The sequence below is a fragment of the Mauremys reevesii genome, linkage group 6 (assembly GCF_016161935.1).
Source record: "Mauremys reevesii isolate NIE-2019 linkage group 6, ASM1616193v1, whole genome shotgun sequence".
NCBI classification, from domain to species: domain Eukaryota; kingdom Metazoa; phylum Chordata; order Testudines; family Geoemydidae; genus Mauremys; species Mauremys reevesii.
Genome location: NC_052628.1, coordinates 47,429,586 through 47,454,574, shown reverse-complemented (window position 1 = coordinate 47,454,574; position 24,989 = coordinate 47,429,586). Strand labels below are relative to the sequence as shown.

The window sequence follows — 24,989 nt, the reverse complement described above, 5'->3', positions numbered from 1 at the left end:
CATTATTACTGGCTTTGGAAAGTATCTACCAAGATGGGATGGATCTAATTAGTGAGTCTGGTGGGTTGCTGAGCTCTCTTTACTCTCCTAGCCTTCAATAGGAATCGTCAACAATTGGCTCAAACGCTCTTTCAGTGTTGGGATTAAAAATATCCCCAATCCTTTGGCTTGTTTCTCATATAATTTTTCCACAGTAATAAGTTTTAGAGGAAATTACTGCTCAAAACCAATAAAAAGAGCAAGTGAATACTAGTAAGGCTCTAGCTAATTTCCTGAGACTGTAGCAAGGTCTCGAGACCAGTATTCATCATCCCATTATGTCTCCAGTATACCAGACCCACTAACTGTGATTAATGAGAGTTAGACTAATAAAGGCATAGGGTAAGTAACATTTTGTTTTACATAGAGCTCTTTTGTTGTCTTTTTCAAGACAATGTGGCACTGAATATCCACTCTACGTTTAGTACAAGCATCTGAACGAGTGCATTAATTGCTCTTTGAATTAAGGCACGTCTGGTACTACAGGATTCTTGCCAGGCTGCTACTGAAACAGACCTAATGTATATAAACTATTCTTGGGCATTGGAAAATCACTGTTTTCCTTCCTCATGTTTAAGAAATAACGTGCTCCCCCCACCCCACCCCATGCGTTTCTGCATTTATCTGTTCAGATATAATTAAGTGAAATAAGATTTTATTTGTATGAGAGAGTAAAAACAGATCATTATTTCAAATATGTAGCATGACTCAATGTGATATAAATAAAAGGTTTTATTCTGTACCTAATGCACATACTACTTGTTCTGTTTTTATTACAGTAGCACCTAGAAGTCCAACCAAGATCATGTCCCTATTGTGCTAGGCACTGATACGTAGTGAGAGAGAGTCTGTGCCTTGAAGAGGTCACAGGCTAAACAAAGAAGATAGATAAAGGATCTAGAATTAATCCTAATTTTACAGATGCGGGACTGAGGCACAGAGATTGTGATTTGCCCAAACTCACACCAGACATCTGTGGCAGAGTGGTTTTGTTAAGAATTACGAATGGTATGAAATAGCTCATTTGGGTCCAAGTTGGAGCGGTCTGCTAGACAGATGTCTTTCTGGTTAATTGTTAAATGTTAATGTTCTTCATGCTGATCTACTTATAATTACTGTTTCTGTATTTCTGGTTTTCTGCTTTCACTTAAGCCAGAGATCTTTTTAACTAGGGATGATGTAGTAGTAGTACAGTGTTTCTCAAACTGGGGTCGCTGCTTGTGTAGGGAAAGTTCCTGGCGGGCCAGCAGCTCCCATTAGCCTGCAGCAGCGAACCGTGGCCAGTGGAGCTGCGATCGGCCAGACCTGCAGACGGGGCAAGTAAGCAAACCGACCCGGGCCGCCAGGGGCTTTCCCATCACAAGCGGCGACCCCAGTTTGAGAAACACTGTATTAGTGGTACTCTGAAGGTGCTAGGCACTTTCCAGATATCCAAGAAGGGATGGTCTCTGCCCAGAGACGCTCACACTCTGAGGACAAACAGACAAGTAAGTGGAAGTTAGGGGAAGGAGAATAATAATTAGGGGCTTTTATTAGAATTGAACTAGGCTCACTGTAGGCAGCTCAGCAGGTGTGTATCTTTTAAGAGGGACTTAAATGCAGACAGAGTGAGGGTTTTGTGGATGAGTTTAGGGGGCTGCCTGGAAAAACAGACAAAGGTGATTGTGTGAGAAGATGAGATGAGAATGAGAGGAAAAATGGCAGAATAGAAGGGGGCTGGAGGTTGATGCAAAGCTCAACAAGAGGAATAATAGGCAGCAGGTTTAAAACAAGAGGAAGTATTTTTTCACACAATGGACAGTCAACCAGTGGAACTCCTTGCCAGAGGATGTTGTGAAGGCAAAGACTATAATAGGGTTCAAAAAGGAACTAGATAAGTTCATGGAGGATAGGTCCATCCATGGCTATTAACCAGGATGGGCAGGTCTGGTGTCTCTAGCCTCTGTTTTGCCAGAAGCTGGGAATAGGTGGTGGGGATGGATCACTTGATTATCCGTTCTGTTCATTTTCCCAAAGCACCTGGCTTTGGCCACTGTCAGAAGACTGCATACTAGGCTATATGGACCTTTGATCTGACCTAGTGTGGCCGTTCTTATGGATAGGCAAAGTTCTACAGAACTTCAGATGGTGACAAGAAGCTTCAAATGGGTTGCAATCAGATTCCCAAGGGCCAATTCACCATCCCTGACATAACTATTCTATGCCACCTTGGGATTCCCCCACTCTAGGGAAGGATTGAAGTGGGTTATAGCACACAAGGTCTGTGGCAGAGAGGTACAAAAGGGCCATCACAGGGGGTCAGAATCTGTCCTGAGTGTCTAGCTGCATTGTATGTAAAGCACAATAAAACCAAAGAATTAATTATAAATGGTGGATTTTTCCAGACAATCTGTGTGATCTGCATATACTTACTGGTGCATATTTTTTAAACTCGTTGTGACATTCTATACCATGGGGGAGCACCCTGTAACCCCCATAGTCCTCATTTACATATAATTGTGATCTTGCATATGAAGAATGCCATGTGAGGTACCATGGGAAAAGGTTATGATCTGCTGAAACCCATTGTTCCAGCTAAATGTGTATATCATTAATGCATATGAAGTTATGAGACCGTGCTGTATGGTTGCCACTAAAATATGCTGTGGGTTTGGGAAGCACCCAGATACACTCTCTAGAGACAATGCCAAGGAAAGTAACCAATGCCAGGGCATGTGTCCAACACGTCAACAGCCATTGTCCAGCAAGGGAGCTACGCTTCAATGACTCACATGCATAAGGCCACACCAGGGGAATTGCTCAACCTTGCCTGGGGACTCAGCAAGGCCCACAAGACCTGCCTGGACCTGTGTTCTCCAAGCACATGGACTAAGGGTATAAAACAGAACACAGGCCCAGCATGTGGCCACTTTCTCCTGCCCTCACCTATGCTGCAAGCAATAGACCCTCAGACTGAAGACTCCAACAGAAGAGACTGGCCCAAGTTTAAGGGGCAAAACTGTATATTAAGGACTGTAATATACAGTGGGGTAAGAGAAACTGCTTAATCTAGGTGTTGCCCAGTCTAATCAGGTTGAGAGTTTAGACTGTGTGCTTATATTTTCTTTCACCAACTAACTCTGACTTCTTTCCTATCACTTAAAATCTATCTTTTGTAGTCAATACATTTAACTGTTTATCTTTACCAGTGAGTTTGCCTGACGTGTTTGGTAAAGGTATTTGCTCAGGTTTACAAAGGCTGGTGTATATTCACTTTCCATCGAAGTGGTGAACCAATTAATAAATTAGCAGTGCAAGAGGGTATATTCCTGAGGTACAGTACTGGGAGTAGGGGGATTTGGCTGGTGCCTTTCTGTGTGATTCATGAGTGGCTCTGGGAGCATTCATGCACTGTAGTTGGATGTGGGGCTCCACAGGTGGTTGCGCTGAGTGATAACAGCACCTGGACAGGTTTGCTGCTTGTCACTAGCAGAGCATTGTGAGAGACAGCCCAGGCTGGAGAGTTAAGGGGGCACAGCAATCTCATGGTCCTAAGCCGCACCCTGGGGATCCCATCACAATAGTGTTTCAACTTGCACAGGGTGGCCATACATCCTGTTTTGGCTGGGACAGTCCCTTTTTTAAGCCCTGTCCCAACTTTTTTGGCAAAAGTGGGTGTTTTGATCAAGTTAGCAAGAGCAAATGAGACAGTTGGCAAACTGGAGAAATGCACTTTTTGTTAAAGTGGGGTGTGGCAGAATGTGCGGGGGGTGGAGGGAGAGGGAAGCAGCATTTCCTGGCCCTAGTCTCATGCAGGGGGCAAGGGAGATGGACGGAAGCAGGGCTCGGGCGAGCCCCAGTCTTGCATGGGCTAGCCCCATGAAGTCTCCCATTTTCCCTTTGGGAAATATGGTCACCCTAAACTTGCACATTCAGTGAAAGCATTCAAGCATAGAAGAGATTTGCATGTATAAATGTGATAATTAAGAACCCAGCTAGCATCTGTGTGTACATTTACTCGTGTACACAAGCAGTAATGCTTTCACAAGGAACTGCACATACAAATATGTACAGTTGCAAATTTAGAGGCAGGACAAGATTCGCTGAAAGATTGGTCCTGAATGTCAGTATGTTCAGCACAATGTGATGCTGTAAAATTTCTAAGGAACTCACAGACATAAGGCTTTAACCAAACAAAACTATCTGCCAAAACTTTTGAACCGGTAAGTAGGTTTTGGATCCGAGACTCTGAAAATATGGGTTATTTCAACCAATTATGGATTAACTATTTCTGTTGCCTTGCGTCAAGACTAAAAATATTGCTTCCCTCACCTCTGCACGCCCAAGGATGGCGAGGATATTGGTTTCAGATTCAGAACCAGGCAAATCTTAGTGTGGTATATGCAAGAATGCAGTCGATACAATGTGCAAGTAATCAGAGACCTATCTAGTGGGCTACAGCAAAACATATGATCAAAACAAGTCAAAATGCAAAAGAAGCATTTTAAGGCAATCATTTGTGTATAGTCTCTCCTTACTCTTTTTATGAGGCTGGATGTTGCTCCACTTCTAGGCCTGTTCTTCCTAGAGGCTTGTATACTACTGATTACAAAACATTTGGAAACTGGTTTTTCCCCTCCATAAAACTTATTTGAATCCCTGTGTTGTTTGATCCTCTCTGTTTTGACTATTCACCATATTACAAGTTGCTCCTTCACATTTTTTATAAGATAATTGGAAACAAAGGCAATAAGAATTAGTAAGAGTTGTCAAAAGAAAATAATTCAGAAACCATGTTATCACCAAGTATTAACAGAATGAAACTTTTCTGTTTGGAGTGGCTGATAAGTGAAGCCATCCATACAGGATGTAAAACATGGCACAATCTAGATTAGAGAAGAAATGCAGTGGAAAAGAAACAAACACCATGGTGGAGTTAAGTCTAAAACCAATAAAATAAACCTTCCTGGGCCAGTTTTTGCTCTCACTCGTAGATGGCATAATGCCTACTGATTTGAATGGGAACATGATTTGGTTCTAGAAATTAGACTAGAGAGGGTGGTGAGAGAAGGAAATGAAACAGCGTGTAGGAACTTCACAGCAACTTTTTAAGCTAGAAAGGAATTTCTAACCAGGTAAGTTCTTCTGCATAACATGAAGGATGATGATTAATAATAAATAAGATGTTAATATTTAAAAGATGTTGAAAGCAAAATTATGCCTTTTTAAAAAATGGTTTTCAATAGACCCTACCATATGAGGCTAATTAAACTAGGTCCAATCTGTCTGCCTGAGGATGCTACCTGTGTCAGATGTCACCTGACTATGAGGGCTGAGATATTCTACAACATGTGTGAGAATCAGATGAATTATCCAATAAACAAGGGGAAGGAACTGCAGAATCTGAATCCTGAATTAAATAACAACGAGGAAGCACTGAATGCTGGAGATATATTGGCTACTAACTCAAATAATGGCAATTGTAGGCATTAGACATGTACAGATTCCAAAACAGTGACAACTGCATAAAACAAAACCCCCTTAGCACAATAAGAACATCATATGGAAAGGGCATGTACACAATTGCCAATGATCTAAAATGGATAATAAGCAAAACTGAGAGTGGCTTAAGGTATGGAGCAAGATGTTCTAAAGATCCCTATGAATTATTTATTGACGATGTGCTATAAGAAGGCCTAATAATATCAAAAAGCTTTCAATTATTTACGCCTTATAGCACTGAATCTATAAGTGGTGTGTCATGCCCTGTCTCACATCAGGGCTCTGCACAGAGAGGAATCAGCACAGCACCACCACCAGCAATTTGTGTCTCATCAGAGCCATGCATGTATAGATCCAAGATCCACTTCCTCATTTACAAGTGGGGATATCATAGGGGGTCCTTACTGAAAAATCACCTGCTGTGCAAATAGCTTCTTCCTCTCCTGAGCCATGGATAGTGTGTGTCTTCTTGGCCTAGATGTACCAGGCTGCTGACAGGTTGTTTTTCATAAGGCACCCTAGCTCTGAAAAGATGACAAAGTTTCATTATCATTGTTAAACATTATGCTTTTTTTAATATATTCCTCTGTTACCACACCATACGTGCTTGTTCTATTAAACTGGAGCTAACATTTCTTGGAGTCTGACAAATATAAAATTTTATTTTAAATGGTAACCGTCTCCCTTCTTAAAGGTAAATTATCTATAATAGCACTATGGCTGGGATGCCCAACTTTGTTTAAAGGGGCACTCTGTCAATGTGAGGGTTACACCAAATTTATATTGAGTGGCTTCAAGCTGCCTTACTTTATTACAGCAGTGTGTCCGCAAGTTTATATGTGGCAGCATGTACACTAAAATAGAAGGGACAACTTGGGAGCGGGTGGTCATATAAGTAGAAAATACTATAGTACAAGATGGAATTTCCTGTAGTTGAGAAGATTTAATGAGATTTTTAGGACAAAAAGTTTATGCAAAATATTAAATACTTACCTGGAATTCTGGTTTAGAAAAACTGGCTACTGGCTTGTGTTTCTCTCCCTTTAAAAAAAATAAAATAAAAATCACACCTAAACCCTCAAACTTGAAATGGACACAGGTATTCTGATGAAAACTGACATAAAACTAAGCAAGACCGCAGCACCACCATATTCAAAACATTTTATTCTACAGTAGATCTGCCCCCCACTGTGGAAACATCTCAAGTCTCCAAAGCCCCCCACCTCCTTTACACAATCCTATCTCTTGATATGGTGAATAATTGTAACCACTTATGTACATTCTATTGTATTTCAGTATCAAACTTTCTGTAACAGAATAAAATGTTCCCACCTGTGCTGTGCCCACCCCTTGGGTTTGTTCCTCTCTTCTCTTTTGCTGCATTCAGTCTGCTTTCTCCTCTTCACCTTGGTGTCCCTTCTTCATACTTTTCTGTTTTTCCATAGGCTAATTGTTCTGTCATATGAACTCATTACAGAATATTTAGCTTTTTTTTTTTTAAGCTGACTACACTTTCAGAAAAGCAGACTTTGACTCCTTCAGGGAACTGATGGGCAGGATCCCCGGGGAGAATAACATGAGGGGGAAAAGGAGTCCAGGAGAGCTGGCTGTATTTTAAAGAATCCTTATTGAGGTTGCAGGAACAAACCATCCCGATATATAGTAAGAATAGTAAATATGGCAGGCAACCAGCTTGGCTTAACAGTGAAATCCTCGCTGATCTTAAACACAAAAAAGCTTATAAGAAGTGGAAGACTGGACAAATGACCAGAGAGGAGTATAAAAATATTGCTCAGGCCTGCAGGAGTGAAATCAGGACGGTCAAATCACACTTGGAGTTGCAGCTAGCAAGGGCTGTTAAGGGTAACAAGAGGGCTTTCTTCTGGTATGTTAGCAACAAGAAGAAAGTCAAGGAAAGTGTGGGCTCCTTACTGAATGAAGGAGGCAACTTAGTGACAGAGGATGTGGAAAAAGCTAATGTACTCAATGCTTTTTTTGCCTCTGTCTTCAGGAACAAGGCCAGCTCCCCGACTGCTGCACTGGACAGCACAGCATGGGGAAGAGGTAACCAGCCCTCTTTGGAGAAAAGTGGTTCAGGACTATTTAGAAAATCTGGATGAGCACAAGTCCATGGGGCCGGATGCACTGCATCCGAGGGTGCTAAAGGAGTTGGTGGATGTGATTGCAGAGCCATTGGCCATTATCTTTGAAAACTCATGGCAATGTGGAGAGGTCCCGGATGACTGGAAAAAGGCCAATGTAGTGCTTATCTTTAAAAAAGGGAAGGAGGAGGATCTGGGGAACTACAGGCCAGTCAGTCTCACCTCAGTCCCTGGAAAAATCATGGAGCAGGTCCTCAAGGAATCAATTCTGAAGCACTTAGGGGAGAGGAAAGTGATCAGAAACAGTCAGCATGGATTCACCAAGAGCAAGTCATGCCTGACTAACCTAATTGCCTTCTATGACAAGATAATTGGCTCTGTGGATGAGGGGAAGCAGTGGATGTGTTATTCCTTGACTTTAGCAAAGCATTTGATATGGTCTCCCACAGTATTCTTGCCAGCAAGTTAAAGAAGTATGGTCTGGATGACTGGAGTATAAGGTGGATAGAAAGCTGGCTAGCTTGTTGGGCTCAACGGGTAGTGATCAATGGCTCCATGTCTAGTTGGCAGCCAGTATCAAGCGGACAGGGGCGGCTCTAGAAAATAGGCTGCCCCAGGCAGCGCGGTGTGCTGCGCCGCCCTTTCTCGGTCCCGCGGCGGGTCCCCTCTTCCCGCGGCTCCGGTTGAGCTCCCGCGGCAGGTCCACCGGAGCCCCGGGATGAGCGGACCTGCCGCAGGCATGACTGCGGGAGCTCCACCGGAGCCGCGGGAACAGCAGACCTCCCGCGGGCACGGCTGCGGACGGTTCGCGGGTCCGGCGGCTCCGCTTGAGCTGCCGCAGTCATGCCTGCGGGAGGTCCAGCCGAGCCGCGGGACGAGCGCCCCCTCCGCAGTCATGCCTGCGGCAGGTCCGGTCGTCCGCGGCTCCGGTGGACCTCCCGCGGGCATGACTGCGGCAGGTCCACCGGCCCAGCCTGTCACCCCCTAGATTTGGCCGCCCTAGGCAACAGCTTGGTTTGCTGGTGCCTAGAGCCGCCCCTGCAAGCGGAGTGCCCCAAGGGTTGGTCCTGGGGCCAGTTTTGTTCAATATCTTCATTAATGATCTGGAGGATGGCGTGGGCTTGCACCCTAAGCAAGTTTGCAGATGACACTAAATTGGGAGGAGTGGTAGATACGCTGGAGGGTAGGGATAGGACACAGAGGGACCTAGACAAATTAGAGGATTGAGCCAAAAGAAATCTGATGAGGTTCAACAAGGACAAGTGCAGAGTTCTGCACTTAGGATGGAAGAATCCCATGTACTGCTACAGACTAGGGACCGTGTGGCTAGGCAGCAGTTCTGCAGAAAAGGACCTAGAGATTACAGTGGACGAGAAGCTGCATATGAGTCAACAGTGTGTCCTTGTTGCCAAGAAGGCTAATGGCATTTTGGGCTGTATAAGTAGGGGCATTGCCAGCAGATCGAGGGACGTGATCATTCCCCTCTATTCGGGTTAGGTGAGGCCTCATCTGGAGTACTGTGTCCAGTTTTGGGCCCCACACTACAAGAAGGATGTGAAGAAATTTGAAAGAGTCCAGCGGAGGGCAACAAAAATGAGTGGGGGGCTGGAGCACGTGATGTATGAGGAGAGGCTGAGGGAACTGAGATTGTTTAGTCTTCAGAAGAGAAGAATGAAGGGGGATTTGATAGCTGCTTTCAACTACCTGAAAGGGGGTTCCAAAGAGGATGGAGCTAGACTGTTCTGAGTGGTACCAGATGACAGAACAAGAAGTAATGGTCTCAAGTTGCAGTGGGGAAGGTTTAGCTTGGCTATTATGGAAAAACTTTTTCATTAGGAGAGTGGTGAAGCACTGGAATGGGTTACCTAGGGAGGTGGTGGAATCTCCTTCCTTAGAGGTTTTTAAGGTCAGGCTTGACAAAGCCCTGGCTGGGATGATTTAGTTGGGGATTGGTCCTGCTTTGAGCAGGGGGTTGGACTAGATGACCTCCTGAGGTCCTTTCCAACCCTGATATTCTATGATTCATCCCTCTTTAATCTTCATGATCTAACTTTTCTCATTCTTCCCCTGTCATTTTTACTTTTAAATTTTTTTCCTCCTTTTTGATACTTAGAAGTATGTTCAATTTCAACACTCCAGTTTTTCTGATCCATTTCTATTGTCAAATCTCTTGCATTGTAGTCTTCCCTCTTTGTTTCTTTCTCTTCCATACACCTTTTCCCCCTCTCATTTCTCAATTTCTCTAATCCTCTCACCCATCTCCCTTTGCCCCTTTTTCATTCATCTACCACTTCCCTTCTCTTCCCCAGTTTCACCCATTCTTCCTTGCTTTCTGCTCAGAGCATTTATATGCTGGGCCCTGTACCCTTCCCCATTTGCATTTCTGTATTGAGAAGGACAGACTTAAGCCACATTTTAGAACTCTCTGGGCTGTTAGTTGGCCAAAGGTTGTCAATTGGTTATCTTTTCGATGTGATGCATAGCTAGGAGTGGAAATTTGGGTGGGCCCTGACTTTTGGGTGGACAGGTAATGACTGACTGTGCTAGCTCAAAAAAAAACAGGAGTACTTGTGGCACCTTAAAGACTAACAAATTTATTTTAGCATGAGCTTTCGTGAGCTAAAGCTCACTTCTTCGGATGCATAGAATGGAACACACAGACAGGAGATATTTATACATACAGAGAACATGAAAAGGTGGAAGTATGCATACCAACAGGCAGAGTCTAATCAATTGAGATGAGCTATCGTTAGCAGGAGGAAAAAAAATTTTGAAGTGATAATTAAGATGGCCCATAGAAGGTGTGAGGAGAACTTAACATAGGGAAATAGATTCAATTGGTGTAATGACCCAACCATGCTAGCTCAGTTTCTCCCCTGACCCCACACTTTCTTCCTAGCCTTAGTGCCCCCAGACACAAGGCTTCACTTGCCAAGCTGGGCATGCGCATGGGGTAGCTCTTAAATGGCAAGGCAGATGCTGGAGCATAGCTTTCTGAAAGGCAGGCGCATAGCGCCATCCTGGATTTCAGGTGCCCTGGTGACACTCTACGCCTCTGGCAACACTATATCCCTGCTCAGATTTGGGTGGACCTCGATGCTAAGTGGGTGGGCCACTGCCTATCCAGGCCCACCCTTGGCTATGCCCCTGCAAAACACACTGGCTGAAATTCTGGTCCTTGTTGAAGTCAATGAGAGTCTTCCCATGGACTTCAATGGAGCCAGGATTCCAATACACATGTCAAAATACCATATGTTTTTTTACTAAGGTGTCTGGTTAATTTCAGAAATTTGTTACAACCGTTTGTTGCTGAGAGAGACTGAAGCTATCACCTATAGGGGAATCATTAGCTTTGACTAAACAAGGTTAATCTTTTTAAAATAAAGTAACAATCTTAGTTTAGCTAAGTATGTTTAAAAAGTCTGAAAAGCATCTTAACTGATGCAAATGATTTATGTTTCTGTGAAGTCTTACCAACAATTCTTCATGTGGGGGAATAAATTATTGGGATGCGATAAAGGTATATTTTCATTTGACATGCTGTTTATCTGGAAAGTTACAGACACGTTAAAATAGAGACTTATAATGAAAATACCTTCTGTACTATACTGATAGCATTTCTGGTGTAATGCTGGAAAAAGCAAAAAGAAATAATTACCCAAAGGCCTTCCTTGTCAGACAGGTAATAACAGATTGAGAATATAGAAATCAGGACCTGCTCATACTTAGCAGCTAGTTCATTTGATAGTTTATATCACATGCCCTGCAAGAATGTGGAATGAATAAAAGTGATTTTTCTGTGTTTACAACTTGCTTTATGATGATGAGCTGATTCTTCAGTATGGATATGCTTGTGGTCAATAAAATGCCATAACTTACTATTGGTGCTGACTTTCTAAAAGAAAACAAATACTGTGATTAAGTGTCCTCGTATAGCATCCATACATCAATCAGTGTCATTGTTGCTAATAGGCAAATCCAATGGTCAATTAGCAATGCACAGTAAGTGCACAATTATAATAGGAATCTTCATGAGCTCTGGTTGGTAATAATGAGAGAACATGATTTTATTCCATTAAATGCATTGTTGGCTAGGGAGATGCTGAGATTTTGCTGTAAACCAGGCAAGATCATTGTGTGATATATGCTGAAAAGGGAGATAATTGAAGTCATGCTGTCTGGATTGGCTCACAAGTGAGAATACCAAACTCCGGGCAGACTGTTAAGAACCAGGGCACAAACCCCAAACTGGCTGTGAGTTCTATATTTACATTTCACCAACTACATAACACGTGTAAACGCCTCAGGCACTATACAGCCTTAACATGGAGTCACAGACAGTCCTCTTTGGCATTCTACATTACCACCCAGGCAAGCTTGACTCTGTGATAGATGGTCACTTTACACCAAAGATCACAACAATATTCAGCAAAAACAGCGGGAAGTCCTTGTGGCACCTTGGAGACTAACACATTTATTTGGGCATAAGCTTTCGTGGGTTGTGGACTCCCCGTTGTTTTTGCTGATACAGATTAACATGGCTACCACTTTGAAACAATAGTCAGGTTATTCCCAATCCCAAAGGACCAATCATTTACCCCAAGTAACCTTGCACCTTAAATCTCACACACAAGACAATGCTTGTAGCCAACCCTATAATAAGCTAGCTCAGGATCTATTAACAAAGAAAAAGGGTTATTTATAAGGTTAAAACTGGTAATACAAATGAGAGTCTTAGTTTTCAAATTGTGATAGAGCTGCTGAAATATGGCAACTCTATATAAATCCTTTTGGGCTAACCCAGGTTAATCCAGGGGATCTCTTGCTGGTTCTGCTTTGAGCAGGGGGTTGGACTAGATGACCTCTTGAGGTCCCTTCCAACCCTGATATTCTATGTTAAAGAATCTTTGCCCCTTAGAGTCCAAACAGTATAAGAAGACCCTAATTCCTTCTGGTAAGGGATTTTTATCCCCATCGCCCTCAAGGCCAAGATGATGGGATGAGCATTTCCCCAGTCTTCATGGGTGTGCCAGGAGCAATTAACAAAGTCCTTGTTCTTTGACTTACAATGGCCCATTTAGATTCAATAGGCCTTCCTGATGGTCCAGCAATAACCCTCCTTATGGCTCGAAACCGGTATTTCACATTTGGTGATGTTTCTTTCCTGACTGGATTTAGAGTTTCAGAGCAAACATTTTTGCAGTTACAGAACACACGCTTAAGTATTACCCTATAGCATGGGTTACAGATATTCTAAAAACAACAAGGAGTCTGGTGGCACCTTAAAGATTAACAGTTAGTCTTTAAGGTGCCACCAGACTCCTTGCTGTTTTTGTGGATACAGACTAACACGGCTACACCTCAGATATTATAAGTGAGATTAATGCATGCAGCAATTTTCAAGCATTTCATAAAGACTAAATACACTTACATGGGATCTGCTAAGGCCCAACAAACTGGGATTCTGAGAAGGCATTCTCAGTCTCTTAGGCATTTCAAAGCATTTTCCAAGCCTCCATATCCTTTTAAAAAACACTTCCCATTGGAGGTGTTCATAGCTACCAATTAGGGATCATTAATTGTGACGCCAGATATGAAAGAAATACTTGATTTTTTTTTACTATACTCAAAGTTTTAAAAGCAGCTCTCAGCTCTTGCTCTTATACCAGGCACTAGGATTTCACTGTTCTTGCAAAGTGGGGGGCCCTCTGGGAACTGCAAGTCTGACACACTTCTTAAAAGTCACAGCAATCCATGCTCTACGGGGATTTAAAAAGACAAGAGGAAATCCTCGAAAGGCTTTATCTGTGACTACACAGGTAACCTATGCCATTATTTATTGTGCATCTCCAAAACCCCTTTTATTGCCTTACATATATTTAAATTGCTCTGTCAAATATCTAGCTCTGATACTATAAATGTGGACACCCTCACCCCCAACGATTTTCTTAAAGAAAGCAATTCTTAAACTTAAGGTAGATGATGACTTTTTAAAATGAACATTCACATTCCTCAATTTTGGAGCAATTTAAAAAGTATTACTCAAAACCATTTTCTTTTAAAAGCTGATTTTTGAGTATCTGAACTGTACAAAATGTTTTCTTTTGTTGTTTTCAAATTAAACTAGATTATTTTTTCTTCTTTCCTCTCCCCATCTCTTGGTGCAGTGGTTAATTGACAGACTACTTCTCCAGGAGAGAGAATGTCTCACATGGCAGAGTGAGGCTTTTTAGGAGAGAGTTTGGTTATCTTGTAAGGTTAACTTATCTCTGAATTTTCTGAGCTTGATAGTTTTTTGTTTTTTAGTCTTTAACTATAATGGTTTTAAAGACAAACCACTGATATGTGCCTGCAACCTCAACCTTACTGTAACACTGTTTTGTTGTGGGCACAATGATATAACTGCATTGCCTTCACAGAGGCTATTCTGCAGTCAAAAAAACAAAACAAACTTGAGTTCAAGTCTAAGCATTTATGTTCCTTTTGATACAAGGGTTACAGGCTTGGGTTTGCATGCTGGATAGGATTTGTGCTGCATAATAATGAAGAGGATTTCCCAAAGAGAATGAGCGGATTGTGAAGTGCTGAACAAATAACATGGTATTTTTCTCTTTGTTTTTAGGGAAATGTTTTTATTCAAGCTCTCAGAGATACAAAATGCATATTATAATCAACACCACATGGGAAGTAAGGAGCAAAGATCACGTTGAACCTGCAAGCTGAAATCCCCAAAGTATGTGCTTCAATACATTTTAAAATATAGTAATGTTTTTAATGAGCAGAACTGTTTTTGTAGATCTAAAGAAATAATTTCATTTAATACTTTGGCATTAATACCTGTACACTGATTGCCAAAAGCATTCTGCCTCTGCAACTGAGGAGATTTCACAACTGCCTGTGACATCAGTGCAGTTAATGACAATAAGTCATGGTACAGTTGTCTGCACATGAATCTGCCAGTCCAGGAATTCATTCACTTGCTTTCATAATTTTTATAGCTTTTTTTGTCATGAGTCCTCTGTGAAGACATGCTAGCTAATCTTACAATGAGAGAGGAAAAGCCAAAGTAATCCCCAATGGGCAATATTTCAGCTCCTGCTATAAAGAGGGATTAATTAAATTAAAGTAATTGTATGGAATCTAAGAGTTGGGGTCAGGGCAAGTGAAGAGAACAAAGTGGTTGGACTTCCATTAGCATAGCACTAGTGATCCAGTTAAAAGGATGTAGGGTAATGTCTGTACAGGCTTTTGGGTATCTGGTTCAGGAGGAGAAAAAGGCCATTTGCATCCTTATGGCTGCATACTTTTTGGCTGATCTACCTTTTTGTTTTTCACAATAGTCTTTAATCACTTCTTTCTCTTACTTAAGCAGATTTTTCTTTGCATGCTTCTTCCGGTAACTACTGAACAAATGTATGTGTATGGTGTCCTTTGTGTGACATATTTCCATTGATGTGTCCTAGCTAGAGCTCATTTTCTTATACTTAGATTGTTTGTTTGCATTTTTCACCCGCCTGAACAATTCATCAAAACTTTTGTCAATAGTTTTGATAATTGAAAATTTTAAATTAGGTTACCCCCAAAGTAATTTAGTGATCTCCCTGCTCTACAATAAGAATAAATCCAAACACCTGTAACTTTTCCTTAGGACTCAATCTTAAAACATGATGGCATGTTGGTTAATCTAGATGACCAAAAGAATGCCATCATGACTAAACAGCAGAGAAATAGAGGCTATTAGAGGCAAAAAGGCAGCCTTTAAAATGTGGAAGTCAAAACCTAATAAGTATAATAGGAAGGAGCACAAACTCTGGCAGGTTAAGTGTAAAAGTATGATAAGGAAGACCAAGAAAGAATTTGAGAAGCTAAAGATGCAAAAACCTAATAGTAAGAATTGTAAGTACATCAGAAGCAGGAACCCTGCTAAACAAGCAGTGGGGCTCCTAGAAGACACAGGTGCTAAAGAAGCACTAAAGGAAGACAAGACCAGGGCCGCCCAGAGGATTCCGGGGGCCCGGGGTCTTCGGCGGCGGGGGGGCCCTTCCGTTCCGGGACCCGCCGCCGAAGTGCCCCGAAGACCCGCGGCGGGGATCCCCGCCGCCGAATTACCGCCGAAGCGGGACCCGCCGCTGAAGTGCAGCCCGGTCTTCGGCAGTAATTCAGCGGCGGGGGGTCCCCGCCGCGGGTCTTCGGGGCACTTCGGCGGCGGGTCCCGGAACGGAAGGGGCCCCCCGCCGCCGAATTACCGCCGAAGACCGAGCTGAACTTCGGCGGCAGGTCCCGCTTCGGCCCCGCCCCCAACCTCTTACCCCCGGCTCCCTCCTCACCCGGAGTCTCAGCGCCTTGCCGGAACAGCCGCAGCGTGCGGCCGGCGGGGCCTGAGCTCCGTCCCGCTCAGAGCCGCGGGGTGAGGGGGCGGGGCTGGGAGCTCCACGCCGAGCGGAGGGAGCCGAGCTCAGCCCAGAGCTCCCAGCCCCGCCCCCTGACGATGCGGCTCGGAGCGGGGCGGGGCTCAGGGGCCCCGGCGGAGACTCGGCGTTTGATGCGCTAAGGCTCCAGGAGAGGGGCAGAGGCGGGAGCCCCCGCTGTTCTCTTGGGGGCCCCTGCGGAGCCCGGGGCCCGGGGCAAATTGCCCCCTTTGCCCCCCCCTCTGGGAGGCCCTGGACAAGACTGTTACAGAGAAGCTAAATGAATTCCTTGCATCATTTTTATTGCAGAGGATGTGGGGGAGATACCTCCATCAGAGCTAGTCTTTTTTATGACTCATCTGACATACTGTCCTACACTGGTGTATCAATAGAGGAGGTTTTAGAACAAATTGATAAATGAAACAATAATAAGTCACCAGGACCCGATGGTATTCACCCAAGAGTTCTGAAGGAACTCAAATATGGAACTGCAGAACTACTAACTCCAGCATGTAACCTATTGCTGAAACAAGCCGTTGTACCAGATGACTGGAAGGTAGCTAAAGTAACACCAATTTTTTAAAAAGGTGAGCCTAACTTCAGTTCTGAGCAAATTGGTAGAAACTATAGTAAAGAAGAGAATTATCCTGTTCATTTATGTGGCTGATATGTCGGGGTAGTGTCAACGCTGCTCTTTAAAGGGAAGTCATGCCTCACCAATATATTAGAATTCTTTGACTTCAGTGGAGATCTGTAGGGTCTATCAATACATGACTGGACTGGAACATTACAGATGAAAGTTATACAGGCTAGAAACTGGATTGAGAAACTAGGATCAAAGATGTTAAGAGATGTGATCATAGGTGCTAGAAACTTCCCTGCTTTACTTTGGTTATTTTACTGCTAGCACATTCTTGTGAGTGGGTTTTTTTTTCATGTCCAGAGTGCCTTTTTGATGGTTTCCAAGATTTTCTGAAGAACAGATGTTGCACTGTGATTTCTAGTTGTCTGGTTCAATACCTGACTAGAGCTGGTCAAAAAATTTCAGATTTCAAAAAGCTTTTGACCAAAACAGTGACACAGTTATTCATAAAACTTTCCCATTTTCCATCAGTTCTATATCTGACCATTCTTATGTTTGCTGATTTCCAGACAGGGAATCTCTCTCAAAACCTGACAACTTTAAAAAATATCAGTCAGAGCTTTATTCCCCTTCACATTTTGAATGTTCCTACATGTATGTTACCAGATCTGAAGTTATGTCTACTTTAAGAAAATCTAACCTTTCCAGAATACGGTCTCTATCCTAAGAAGCAAACAATGTAAAGAAATGGCAGAGGTACTTTTACTCCTGATTTATCTTCCCTAAGATAACTTTGAAATAAACCAATGGATTTTTTTATCCTTTGCCTATTCTGTACATATTTGTAGAACCCATTATACTAACTGATCTCTTCTCAAATTTCCAAATCCTTGTTTATTATATTTAAATGATTGTTCTTATCTTGTTTTGCTTGTTTGTTTTTAGAACTTTCCCAATCTTCTGCCTTAGCTGTTTAGTTTTGAAAAATACTACAGAGTGTTTTCCAAATGCACGGTGATTTCCAAATGTGAATGAATCTTCAAACATCCCTGGTTTGAGGCTTGAGTAGTGTTCTTCCCAAAGAAAAGTAGGGTCCCTCTGACTCCCCCTCCTACCTAATAAACCCTTACCAATCTTAAAAGCAACAGCTGCAGCTGCAGCAGCATCTTCCTGTCTCAAGTAGAGTTTTTACCCTCAAAAGGAGAAATGTCAGAGACTCCCAGAAACCCACAAGGGACTTTGCTATTGCTATGTGGAAGGTGCTTGAATCTTTGGTGATGGGTGACTGTATAAAACCCTAACATCAACAGAGAGATTGTGACTTTGTCAAACCCATACAAGGAGTCAATTTTAAAGCTGGTCTTAGAACTCAGGAATTCCTGGCTCTCTTTCCTATTATCAAACCTCTCAATCAGATTTCTCTATTTATGCTAATAGTATTTTTAATGCCCTCTGTCTTTCATATTACTCTTCACTTATCTATATTGGTCTCTATTACCTATCAGTTGAGTTGTAGTTATTGTTGTCACCTCTACTGATAAGTTATTGTCTTTTAAAGGTGATGCATAATTTCTCTTTGTCCCGTGATTCCAGGCCAAGGACATGTGCCCCTAAGAGCACCCATATACTTTCCTTGTGTTTGATTTTTAATACTTCACTTTAACTAAGCAAATTAGTTTGCTGTATCTTGACCAGTACAATTCAGTGAGAGAAGATGTATGCATACAAAGCTTTTTAATTAAAGGTTAAATCAAAGATCACGTTTTTTGGCATTTTCTTGTACTGCTTTTACAACATGCTGACCTCTGTGCTCTGACTCATCATGCTGTGGGCTAATTAGTGCCTTGAAGACACAGCCTGTGGGGGGGTGTAAAAAAAGGCACAATGCCATAGTGGGAACTCCAGGAATCTTTGTGCCTTAGGCAGGCTGAATGCCACCTGGAGCACAAGGGGTGTGAGGCTGCTATGCCACCATTTGACAGCAGGCAGTGTTCCTTTGCAAGATACCAGCTCTGCTAGACAACTTGAATGGAGCTGGGCTTTCCACATCTTTTCAGTACTGTAGAAAGCTCTAGTGCTGCTGTGGGCAGTCAGGGAAAGATAAAATCTGCATTATTATCTGATGCTGTCCCAGGATGCAAAAGGGGAGGTTCCTTATGCCTCTCCTGACTGGATGCACGCAGGCATGGGTGGGCACAGTCTAGCCCTATGTGATTAAAGCTGGCTGATAGGCTGAAGTGGTGGAACAGAGTGAGGTTGCAGGTCAGTGCTTTCCCCCAAACACTTTTGAAGAAACAGGTGGAACCCGAGCTATTTTCATAAGCAATATAAGAAAAAGTTGCTATGCACCTGACTTTAATTTTTGCCTTGCTAGGAAAGCAAAGAGAACAAAGCCTTAATTTAAAGGATCACTCTGCCTAACTGATGTGCATTGTTGTATTTACACAACTGTGGGAATGGATTGGGATATGTGGTTGTGCAGCCCCTAGAACATTGTAGGTGCTACTGTAATATAACCATAACAATTTAGATGGAATGAATGGCCATGTAGAGTATATGCTCTCTTCATAATGTACATAGGGAACTCCCATTGAGTACTGGGCATTGAACATAAAGGGGAAAATATGCTAATGTCCAAATATGACTTGGAATTATGTAACCAAATCATTAACTTTAGACCAGATCCCGCCTGCCTTGAATAACCAGAACCCCCACTGAAACCCATAGGAATTCAGTATGCACAAAGAATGCATGAGCAGGATTCTAATGGTGGTTATACTGTAGAGAACAAAGGATACAAATGGAGAACTTGGAGACACAGGGCTTCTAATTCAGCTGTAGGGCATGGTGACAGAAGCCAATGGGTCTGTGGTGATGGAAAGTCCATCTGGGTAGGGGTTGCAGTGGCACAGCGCACCAACAACCTCTGAGCTGCTAGAGACTGGCCTCCAGCCAATGCAGCCTCTAAACTGAGTAGCACTGGTGAGAGAGGGGAAATATGGAGAGGACAGTTGAAGAATGCACTCACACAGCATGTTCCCCAGGATCCTTCTCCAGCAAGGCTGCTTTGGAGAAGCAAAAACCCTGAGGGAGGGTGAGTAGTGTAAACACCACCTGCCGTTGCCCGGGGACGGGGGTGACTTTCTGTTTGGGGTGCAGGGGTGCGATTAACAACCGCCATTATCAGTGTAGGTAAACAGAAGTTACATTATAAGCTGTCTCTTGTCATAATTTGCATCAAGTATCCTGTTTTCCCAGATTACTAGAAACCGTCTACTAGACTTCTAATTGCTGAAAGATGCTCTATGGATTTCAAATACATGATGCAAATGGCTGATACCATTATCTTTCACACACACACACACAGACATTCTGATTGGAGTTTGGCATAACCCAGATATCCCAACTCTTTTCTTTAGTGTGGCACTCACAAGAAGCTAACTTGTGAGTGCCACTTACAAACATGCTGGGATGTTCAGTACTTATATTGTCCAGGAAAGAATTCTGAGCACAACATTCTGTTTTGAATTTGATCAATATTGAGAAATCTCTATGGAAGACTACAACAGTCATCCAACAGCTCGTGCAAAGTTGTCCCAAGAAGTGTTAGGCTATGGTCTGATTAGAGAGATTCATGAATATGTCCTGTAAGAAGAAAGAAACCAAATACACGTCTACTGTAAAAGAAAATTTAAATATCAACCTTTCTAATGTAGAGAGGATTTTCTTCTGATAACACTTCATAAGAATGTATGATGCACGCACACACATTTTCTAGCCAACCTCCTCATACCTGACAGTTACCTTCTCATACACTGGCCTTGTAAAATGTACTGACTACTCATGTTTGTTTCACTAGATAGACATCTGAACACAAGGCAAAACTGACACACACACATGTAACTTCTGAGACCATTTATAGCAATGGGTAAAGATTTACACTGTTTCTGACTCAAAACAGGCTTATAGCTTTGCTGAAGTAATATTTGGTACCAATCCAGGGATCTGTGCATTTTGTAATTCATTCCAATCTTCAGGCTCCTCTTACCATAGCCAATTCTTCTATGGCTAAATAACATTGAATCATTTTAGAGGAATTGGACTTAATTAGGGGTATATTTAGTGTGTGTGCATGCTGGGGTACAAGGCCTCCAGCTGGTGTTTGGTGGAGAGAGGGTTACAACCCTACTCCCACAGTAAGAGATTAACACGTGAGCCTCTCAATTACAATATGTTGTGAGAAACCATGTCACTGACAAAGGAAGCTGAGAGTGCAGTAAGCAATGATTCTCCCATAAGGAGAAGAAAGCTGTGTATAAGAAAGGGATCTGGTCTAAAAGTCTCTGGCTCCAGAGAGTTGAACTAGTCTGTCTCTGAAACACGAGTACATTTGACACTTTATTTTTTTCACTGACAAGACTCTGGTTTTGTGTTAGTATTAGCCCCTAGTGGAGCAGAAATCAACTTGGTCCCCACTCAGATGTCCTAGGCACTGCTCTGATGAGCCTAACCATTGGTCCTATAGAGTCTTTGAAGCCAAAATTGGAGAGCGTTTTTAGGAGGAAGGAGTGGTAAGTGTGTTGAAAGCAGTGACTAGATCATGAAGGATCAGACTGTGCCTTGAGACTTGGCCAAGAAGTTGTAGTTGGTACCTTTTGGTAAAGGAAGTTTCACTGGAGTAAATGGGCAAAAGCCAGATAGTAATAGAGAGGAGTGGACAGGTATTCTAGGCAGGGGGAGCAGCCAGTGCAGTTGAGAAAGTTTGGAAGCAAAGGAAAGTATGGAAGTAGGGTGGTAACTGGAGACACAGGTGTGGGATTGAGGATTGGGAGGCAAAGATGGCAGAGGATGGGATGAAAGATGCTGCAAGGGAGGGTGTGGGATCGAGGGAGTGGGCTCAGGGATTAATGGGGCAGTCTTGAGTTGGAGAGTGGCAAACTCAGGGAGCACGCTGCTCCAAACATGAAGTGAATTATCCTTGGAGAGACAGAAAAGTAATTTGAGAGACAAACTGATCCTGGGCAAAGAAGCAGTTATGGCACTAGCCTTCTCCGCAAGCAATTTTCCACCCTGTGAAATAGGAGAAGTTTATATCTTCGGAGACCTTCCTCTCTCTTTTTCTGGAAAAAGTTTTAAAAGAGAGATAAAACTGAGTGCTCTGCTATGAACTCTTGAAAAAGGAGAATATTTACTGGCTTTGCTGTTATCAGACTTCTAAGGGTATAATTGCTTAGCTGATTTGTGCCCACCTAAGATCAGTTTTTGTTGTGGTGGTGGAAATAATTAAATAAAAATAGATTATTATGGCCTACAGGTGAATGGTTATGTTTACTGTTTTTTTTCTGAATGTGATTTATTGAGATTAAATTAAATAAGCATAGTATTTTGCACATCAGCTGTTTGTTGGAGTTCTTAGTCTTTCATGTGGCAAGGTTACTATCATTCAGGTCTAGGAAAATACATAATTTTTTAACAGACAGGTTTCCCTCAAGACTATTTGTCATCAGAGTGGGACGTGCTAGATTATGTAGGTAATAAAGAGCTTCATGATCCCCTTATTCCTCTCAAATAAACTATGGATTGAGTGTTTAAGAGCAGATTTGCTATGTTTTCCTTTTCCTCTCTATCCATATCCTATAATCTCAAAGCTTCCACAATGCTAGGAGAATTGATGTTGCTGATAAGGTGCAGTTCAAATAGACAAATATGTTCGTACATGCATCTCCCTTGGATGCAAAAGAATGTTTAAAAAAAAAATTAAATAAATAAACAAAGCAGTGGTACTGGTTGTATATTCTCTAGTTCCAATCCACAGCTAAGAAGTAAAACTGATAGATATGCTACTTGGTGAAGTGTATGTCTCCTATAGACTGCAAGAAATACAAATGTCTCATTAAACAGGTATTCTGTATCTCTGAGAGAGAAGAAATACCATGTGATGTGGCAGTTTCTATAGTGACAACTCTTTCGTTTGAAAGCACAGTAAGTAATTACACAAAACCAAAGCAACTGGCTGGGATGGCTTTTTTTTTTAATGGAATATAAAGATTTTCTGCACTTGAATTGGAAGTGCCCCTCCCTGTGAAAGACTCTTTGTTACAGACAAGAAAGGAAGGAATAGTCTTCAGCAGCAGCTGAACGTGGCATGGAGAACAGAAAATTAGAAAACTACCTTAACTGGCTTCTGGCTCGTAATCTTTCATTACTGTATTCACTTCAGTCTGGTTGTCAGTGGTATGTTGCTGAAGAGACATGCTCATCTGTGTTTCTTAAGGCCCTGAAACAATTTCTGATTTTTTTTCTTTACTCTTTACTTAGTAAATCACTAAGCAAGATAATGTTAAGAAAAGCATCAGAGGCTCACCATTATTGTTGCTTCTTCCTGAAAAATGTGTGGAGTAAGCTCTGTGAGGTGACACTCGGCACATAATTACACAGACCCCAGGAGATGCACACCCGTAGTTTGAAACACTGAATCCTTCATTCCCTTTAAAGCCCTTTGTGCTTCTCTAACATCCTTTTCCTTCTTTTCATAGCAGTCCAGTGGCAACATTTCAGCCTCTTGCCGTAAGAACTTTGACAGTGCAATGGGCAACATTATATGGACTGAATCATACAGTAGGCTTTCAGTTGATTTGATGAAACTGTTTTGTTGAATGCTAATTAGAGAACTGAGAATAAGAAAGAGGCTTGACAATGGCTTTTTTCCCTCCTCCTTATGGCTGCTCCTAGCATGTTGGCACTGTCTCCCCTATCATAGTTCTGAATGGCAAAGAGAGACTCCCCCAAGGCTAACTGATAAGCTGTCTGGGTACAACATTTCAACCTGGAAAAAGAATAAACTAAGAAAAAGAAATGCAAAACATTGATGGTATAGACAGTTAGCAATATAATGAGCTTCCTGTCACTTCTAAAGGACTATAGCTTCAAATATTTATTGACTAATGCTGAGCAAATAATTCAAGGTTGTATAATTTACTTGATTCATTTAGCCTTTCTCCTCACAGAATGCTCATGAGACAATCTTAATTTCCTGTCATTTATTTGGTTTGCTCAGTTCAAATGTTTTGTGCTTTATTTATTTATTTTAAACTCTGTGGATTGGATGTGGGCATTTTGCTATCAGAATTCAGTCTCCAGTATTCAATGCCAGATGAACTCAGATCTTATTTTCATTCCCTGCTTCGATGAATGTAACCCGTATTTAGAGGACTGGGAGAGGTAGCAGTTAGGAAGAGGCATTTGAGTTCTCAAATATGTGAGATTAAAAATTGCTTTGCACAAGGATTGTGTAAATAAAACCAGATTGCTCAGCGATAATGGGAAAATGAACACTAAAGAGATGAGAGCATACTTCAGCAAATGTTAGGAGAAATGTTTTTTGTACACCTCTTTTAATGACACTTTTGAAAAACAAATTTGCATGTTGACCGGAATTGTTCTTGGTGGTAATTACTTTTATCATTACTTTGAAATGTTCTGATATTAAAACGGCACATAATTATGATGATATATTATAGGATGGACAGTCCTGTACCTGCTGTATTATTAATAGTCACTTATGGAAGGAGACAAAAGCACTAAAAAAAGAAAATGGTGTGATGTATGGTTTTTAGATTATTGCAATTAACGTCCACAGTTTTGAAGCCATACTTTATATTGTAACTGTCCATTCTGGATCTGGCAACTTGTGGACTAGATTCTGACCTCAGCTATTGTATCCAGTGTAAATATAGAGTAATTCCCTTGAAGTTGGTGGCATTACTGGTAGTTTTATACCTGTATAAATGAGATCAGACTCTGGCTCATGTATCACTGGAACAGAGAGAAGGGCTTGAAATATCCATATGTTAGCTTACATGAAGTACAGGAAAAGTGGTCACATTTAAGAGTATGTACAGGAAAAGGAGGATGGTCCGGTGATTTGGACACTGACTTGGGAGATGTGGGGTCAAGTCCCTTCTCTGCCACAGATTTAGTGTGTGTATATACTGATACAGGTACACTGGTATCCTACAACCGCTCACATGGATGCAGTTATACTGGTGTAAAGTTGCCACAGATTGGTATGGCTTATCTCCTTTCCATACAGGAATAAGCTATGCTAGTATAAGCACCTGTATGACACTGGGGGGTGAGGGTCTGTGGTTGTTATACCACTCTAACTATATAGAGAGTTCAAATTATACAACTGTTGTGTGTAGGCAAACACTTAGTCTCTCTGTGCCTCAGTTCCTCATCTGTAAAATACTTCCCTATCTCAGGGTGCAGGGTGGATAACTACATTAAAGATTATCAAATGCTCAGCTGCTATAATAGTGCATGCCATATAAAAGCAGAGGACTGCGAGTCTGGGATCACATGTGATCCCAGTGT

General features: G+C 42.1%; 1 long non-coding RNA gene across 1 annotated transcript in view; it reads left to right on the top strand.

Moving 5' to 3' along the window:
• Positions 1-24,989, top strand: part of LOC120408534 — a 131,492-nt gene that overhangs the window by 102,489 nt on the left and 4,014 nt on the right. Inside the window, exon 2 of the long non-coding RNA XR_005600758.1 lies at positions 14,245-14,355. This is a non-coding gene — a long non-coding RNA (uncharacterized LOC120408534). The remainder of the gene's footprint in view (positions 1-14,244; positions 14,356-24,989) is intronic.